This window comes from Berghia stephanieae, chromosome 2 (assembly GCF_034508935.2).
Source record: "Berghia stephanieae isolate SIO BIC M18660-M18661 chromosome 2, UCSD_Bste_1.3, whole genome shotgun sequence".
Classification (NCBI taxonomy): Eukaryota; Metazoa; Mollusca; class Gastropoda; order Nudibranchia; family Aeolidiidae; genus Berghia; species Berghia stephanieae.
The window spans coordinates 92354056-92360639 of NC_088361.1; the positions used below are offsets into that span (position 1 = coordinate 92354056).

Here is a 6584-nt window from a genome sequence, read left to right on the forward strand (position 1 = left end):
GAGGAGGGAAGGAGAAAAAGAGGGGGGTGGAGGTGAATAAATAGATTCCATACTAACATAACATACATCCTTATTAGATGGGATGGGTTATATGAGTTGTGGAAAGTGTGAAAAAAATTACCATTATATATTAGAATACGTATATATAATTTTTCAGCAAAAAATAATTACAAAACTCATATAATAATTGTTTTTAAAGGTTTATTTAGTGGTATAATAACGTAAAAGAAAAGAAATGTAACTTATGTTATAGGACGTAGCTTTCCTTAATTACCGTTATTCATTTTTAAAAAAGTAGATTTTTGAAATTTCAGCTTCATTACCGATTTAATTACGGTATTTATTTATTTATTTATTTATTTATTTATTTATTTATTTATCTATTTACTTATTTATTTATATACTTATTTAATTAATTATCTATTTATTTATGTATTTATTATTACATAAGCCTACTTTCGTAATGTTTTTTTTTTAATTCAAGGGACACAACACGTGTTTGATGGGAACAGTTTAATCTATTGATACAGTTATGTCCCTTGGATCAGCGTTGGTGTCATTAACTTCTTGATCAGCATTGTTATACGCTTAACCTGATATCCAGCGCTACAATTGATATGCCACTAAATTCTTGTGGCATCTGATTAGCTTTCAACGCGACTCTTGGGATCAGTATTACCAAAAGGCTGTCTTTAATAAAGTGGTTTGACTAGATTCAGTGTCAATATAACCTATCAGAACAAAGATCATTATTTTAATCACTATGCAGTCGGTTTCTGTAAATAATATATTATGATTTGAAATGATAATGGTAGTCTAAATTTATAGCACATCTCTGGAGGCAAGACATGCCAAAACGATTAAAGCTTAATAACATAACAATATTTGTTTCTATCTGAAAATAGTTATTTAATCAGACAATAAATTAATGTTTACAAAATTTATTTCTCTTTTTCTTACTATCCAGTAAACAGTATCAAAAGTACACGATGAACACATTCCAGTTCGTTCTTGTTAAATGAACCATTTTTGTCTGCATCGCAGATGTTGTAGACTTGCATCCAAGCTAGATCCATGGCTGATCGTTTGTTTGTGGGCGACCTGGTTGTTGGGGGGAAAAAACGTAGAAACAAGTTTTAATCCAATGCAAACAAGTTAAATATTTAGGATGAGGACCTTTATCTAGCATCAAGGTTTTGTCGCAGCCTCGATTTTTGGCATTTTTTGTTTGTTGTTTGTTTGGTGATTTTTACATTAAAAAATAATAATTGTCATGTTAAGCTATAATTTTCATGTGAAGCTCATAAGAACATTATAACATTATTTTTTACTCTATTGCTGTTTCTCTTTAATTTTTCCCTCTTTGTTATATAATAGTATGTTGTTGCGTAAATATGTTCGTTTCTAATTGTTTTGAACGTGGTCACATTTTTTTTATCTGTCAATTTTATTTTTATTTTTAATTTGTGTGTATGGGTGTGTGTGTGTGTGTGTGTGTGTGTGTGTGTGTGTGGAGGGGTGTATGTGTATATGCATATATATATATATATATATATATTGGGGGGGGGGGGGGGAGGGGAGGTGCACGCGCACACGCAATGTCTTTAAAAGAAGAACGTGCGCAAGATTTTTTATTTGGTTACCAATCTAGCGACACTCTTTTAGATTATCTGGAGTTTTAAAATTATATCAGAAAATATGCCTAAAGTAGAGAATTGCAATAATCTATTCGTGATAGAACGTTTGGTAATTTTGGATAGATCGGTGAACTTCTTTTAAGTTGATAATTCAAAGATTTACAAAGATAAACATGATAAGACATAGAGAGATCGTTTTCAATAAGTACACCTAATGTTTTACAACATTGCTAGATCATACACCATGTCCATTGATATTAAAAATGGCAGTGGATTGTGCGACTTTACGCCCATTCTTTTTTAAAATTCCCAGAGCATAATCACAGTTTTCTTATCGCTTAATTTTGATTTAATTGAAATCCTTCGATCTTTAACTACCGATAAACATCCTTCTGTGTAAGTCACACGTTTAGGGAGATTTGATAAAATATTTGAATTGTAAATTTGGGCCTCGTCGGGGTAAAAGTGAAATTGCATGCCATGCTCTGTGAAAATTTGCAATGCTTGAGTGGATATAGTAAATAACAAGGACCACGTACAGAGATTTGGGGTACGCTTTATAAAAGAGATAGAAGGATAGACAAATAGATATATAGATAGATAGGGTCGATATATATATATATATATATATATATATATATATATATATATATAAAATATATATAATATAATATAATATATATATATATATAGATAGATAGATAGATAGATAGATAAATAGATAGATAGATAGATAGATAGATAGATAGATAGATAGATAGATAGATAGATAGATAGATAGATAGATATAGATAGATAGGTGGATTGGTAGATTCATAGATGGATAGACAGATAGAGTGATTGATTGATCGGTTGGTTGACTGTTAATTGATAGATTTGGTCACACAATGAATTCAAAATCAGGTCGAATTGGTATTTGCGTGTTTGCACGGAAGACCAAAATGTCGGACCTGGCATATTTCTCGAATAAGAGTTCTAATTGGGGTCGTTGGCTCTTCACGGCCCTTTTTATTTCCTAATTTGGTTCAAATTGAATGGCCCTTTTATTATTATTATTATTATTATTATTATTATTATTATTATTATTATTATTATTATTATTATTATTATTATTATTATTATTATTATTATTATTATTATTATTATAATTTCCCAAGAGATTTTAGTGCGGAAAAAATACCCTCTCACTCAATCACCACTCTTGGTCATCAAGGAACGTGGCAGAAGTAGGTAGAAAAGGAAGGAAGTTGTCGAGAGGTGAGGCCTGACTACATGGAAAGTGGTACAAATAAAAAGTGGCTAGTAAATTTTCTTTAAGGGGTCACTAAGACTGGGGGGCCAACAAAATATTGCACTACTCTGGGGAAACGCGTATTTAATTTTTTTTTAATATTAGCTAGAACACCCGTCCATCAGAGATCGATCGATTAAAATGATCAGTGAAGACCCAGATTTGAGAGTTTTGCGATATATGAGGGCCAAAATTTTAAATACGCGTTTTTTCAGTGAACGTTAGAATTGTGGCACATGGTAAGGGAAAAAAAAAACCCCAAAATAAATAGATAAATAAATAAACTTTTATATAGCGCAATATTGGGGGCAGCGTGGCTCAGCGGTATGGTCTTTGCTTCGTACCCAAAAGGTACCGAGTTCGACTACCCGCCTCGTTGTGTGGCATTGAGCAAGTCACCTAGCCCTAACTCACTTTGCGGCGCTTCACTGCGGCTGACACCTGGGTTATTCCAGTCTTCCCTTGGAAAAGACCCTAAATACAAATGTCCCCTTGGGGATCAATAAAAGGATTTTTGAAAAAAAATGTACAGTGGAACCTCCCGATAACGACATGCCACGGGACCGAGTTTTTATGTCGTTATCCGGAGGTGTCGTTATTTAGAGGTTTCCAAGATGGCGGACAAAGTGGGCGTGGTAAGGTCCGCGGGACCAGTTTTTATTAATATTGACAAAACAAACAAAACTTTGTAGTGTATTCCTCTTAGAGGGTTCTTGTGCGTGTGTCTGGATGAGACTTTAAGGTGATCTGAACTGAGTACACTGATAGTGTGCTCCTGGAATCAACATCTCTTCCCTATTTAAACCATTCCCATTTGTCTTACTTTTTCTTATGTCATTTCAGTTGTAAATCTAGAATGTTTTTTACTATCCAATTTTCTTCCTTTTTACTGGCGCTGATATGACATAGATGTGTCACAAGCGCTGTAAAACCCTTTAAAACAAACAAAAACAGGTAATTCGGACGCTGCGAGTTAGATAAAATTCCTCCTCCTCCTCCCACAAAAACACTACTACTACTACTACTACTACTACTACTACTACTACTACTACTACTACTACTACTACTACTACTACTACTACTACTACTACTACTACTACTACTACTACTACTATTATTTCGATCACCACATAATATCACATTTTCCAAGATTTTGTGTTTACTTGCTTACACTTACATTATACCTTGGTTTTTATTAATGCATATCAGCCAAGATTCGTCAAAAAAGCTGCGTTCTCATTGGTTCAAGCAGGAATCGTTTTTATAAACTTTTGAGTACTCATACTCGGTATTTTTAGTATCAGATATCTACGAAAACTGCCGAAAATCGCCAAAACGATGTCGTTATTCGGAGGTTTTATCAAAAAGTGCGTCGTTATTTGGAGGTTTTTTTTACTGATCTTAAATAGAAAAAAAATTGGGACCACGGGTCAATGTCGTTATCAGGAGGTTGTCGCTATTCGGAGGTGTCGTAATCAGGAGGTTCCACTGTATATCTATTAAATTTGTAACAGTAGGATAAGACATGACGCCTCTAAAAGTGTTATTGAGGCAGTGATGGATGTTGTATGAATGCTAGAAAACAATAAGGGGGCCTCCCATCAAGAGACTGGGTTACTGTAAGAAATGTATTTGGCTGGTTTTGGCCATTGAAGGAATACATTAAGCAATGTGAAGTGTATTGAGCATGATGAAACACACACACTCGCACACAAAATCACGGGCGCGCGCGCACACAGACACACAGACACGCACACACACACACATACAAACACACACACACACACACTGTTGTGCAGAAAAGGCCAGAGGCTACAGAAACTGATCACGTAGTAACAATTGACAATGTATTTTGAAAGTTAAAAAGTCACGTTATGAAATTGTAGAAGGGTTTGTTTTGTTTTATCGTATTTTTTTCAATCAATAATAATACAGTACCGTAATTATAAACAAAGCAAAACAAACAAAGGAAATAAATAAATAAAGAATAAAAATAAAAGAAAAAGTAAAATGGGATATTATAAAAATGGTGGGGAGAGAGAGAAGAGAGAGGGAGAGAGAGAGAGAGAGAGAGAGAGAGAGAGAGAGAGAGAGAGAAAGAGAGAGAGAGAGAGAGAGCAATGAGAACTCATTATTTATAATGATGATGAATTCTATTATTATCCTTATGGGTGTCAGAAAACTAGAATTGTGGTAGATATTCAATTAATCCTGATATCGTTAGCGGCTAGCAGACAATTTTAATGCCCTTCTGATCATCTAAAAGTGCTCCTGGCAGTAGATTTTGAATAACAACTAACCTGCCGGGCTCTGAAAAACACGCACACAAAAAATTGGACAGAAAAACTCGTTCTTCAAATATCAATTGATTAAAATGACCCTCATTTCGTCAAAAACTCTTAAACCTAGGACTTCGTGAAGGACTTAGTTTTGTCCTTGTCCTGACCGGAGTCCTTGATTGGGAGGGAAGCGGTCAAATTTATATTAAAGTCTTGTGAGATGATATTTTCTTTTCTTGTAAATCATCTCGCTGATATGTACTGTTGCATTTTTTAATATATATATATATATATATATATATATATATATATATATATATATATATATATATGTATATATATATCAAGGACAACTATACTGATTAGTAATCCTTGAGATATATATATATATATATATATATATATATATATATATATATATATATATATATATATATATAATGGTTTGTAAACATTTGAGTGTATTTCTCTTCGTGAGGACCTGTGTTTGTGTCTGGACGAGACTTGTAGGTTATCTCAAACTAAGTACACTGATAGCGTGCTCTTGGAATCTACATCTGTTCCCTTTAATTTGAACCCTTCCCCTTTGTCTTACCTTTTCTCGTGTGCTTTCTGTAAATCTATAACTTTTTTTTTTACTATTCCAGATTGTTTTGCTGTTTTTTTTTTTGTTTTTTTTTTTTTTGTTTTTGTTTGTTTGTTTGTTTTGTTTTTTTTTCCTTTTTACTGGCGCTGAAATGACCTTAATGTGTGGCAAGCCGTAAAACCCTTCAATACAAACAAAAACGAAGTCCCAACTAGTGGTATAAACACAATAACTCAGAGCAGAGTGACGTGCACTTCATTCATTTTATATCTCATTAAAATGGATACTATCCATTCTAAAAAATACAACACGCTGTAACAAAATATGTGCGTAATAATATCGTTTAGGGGAATTTATTAATGATTCATTATTTGCTTACACGGACTGAATGGAAACCACTCACGGCTGGTATTGACAGAGAAGGAAATGAATGGGTATGGAAGTGACGCAGGAGTTTGTTTCTGCGAGGACATCGCTATTTATAGACAACATAATTTGAATATTAGTTTAGAGTTGTTTTTTTTTAAAGTAATCATTCCGTCATTAGTTCCATGGAGCAGGAGTTTACCCTGGTTTCTATAGCGTGAAACAGATATTAGCAATTACTTGCTACCCTTTAGATAGGAAGATAAAGTCTATCGCAAAGTATTTCCGCCAGATCTAACAGACCCAGCTACCCAATCACTTATAGGTGTACATGGTGATTAGAAAATAATCTCGACTTCACCAGGGATCGGACTCGATCCCTATGCTGCGTGTGAAGCGAGTGTTCCACAAACTGAGCGATCAGG

General features: G+C 33.7%; 1 long non-coding RNA gene across 1 annotated transcript in view; it reads right to left on the reverse strand.

The window, feature by feature from the left end:
* Positions 1-217: 217 nt before the first annotated feature.
* Positions 218-6584, reverse strand: part of LOC144963780 (uncharacterized) — an 18152-nt gene continuing 11785 nt past the window's right edge. Inside the window, exon 3 of the long non-coding RNA XR_013643708.1 lies at positions 218-1101. This is a non-coding gene — a long non-coding RNA (uncharacterized LOC144963780). The remainder of the gene's footprint in view (positions 1102-6584) is intronic.